Here is a 313-nt window from a genome sequence, read left to right as displayed (position 1 = left end):
GGTGGGGTTGGGGGGGGGGTTATTGGGGGGGACCTATTATGCAAAATTCACTTTTGCATGGTGTTTGGACATGAATGTGTGTTGGCAGTGTGTGTACACAACTATCCTATAATGATAAAAATCCACCCACTCCTTTTTTTTAATCCCCATGAATCATAAGCAGTGTCTCCCAACGACCTGTTTTCAGCCATGGTGCAAATGTGACATCACATTAGCCACAGGCCCCGTCCACGAATGTTGACAGACACTGCCGTTTTAACATAGAACCACCCTGAGCGAGTTCACAGCGAGTTGTACACAGTCCGCCATTGCT

The 313-nt window shown here is 47.3% G+C and overlaps 1 pseudogene; it reads right to left on the bottom strand.

Moving 5' to 3' along the window:
• LOC107744262 (uncharacterized) overlaps window positions 1-191 on the bottom strand; it is a 3,647-nt pseudogene extending 3,456 nt beyond the window's left edge.
• Window positions 192-313: the final 122 nt, after the last annotated feature.

This window comes from Sinocyclocheilus rhinocerous, unplaced genomic scaffold (genome assembly GCF_001515625.1).
Source record: "Sinocyclocheilus rhinocerous isolate Xijiao unplaced genomic scaffold, SAMN03320098_v1.1 scaffold317, whole genome shotgun sequence".
NCBI classification, from domain to species: domain Eukaryota; kingdom Metazoa; phylum Chordata; class Actinopteri; order Cypriniformes; family Cyprinidae; genus Sinocyclocheilus; species Sinocyclocheilus rhinocerous.
The sequence above is the reverse complement of the archived record's forward strand: the minus strand, read 5'-3'. Positions and strand labels throughout refer to the sequence as shown.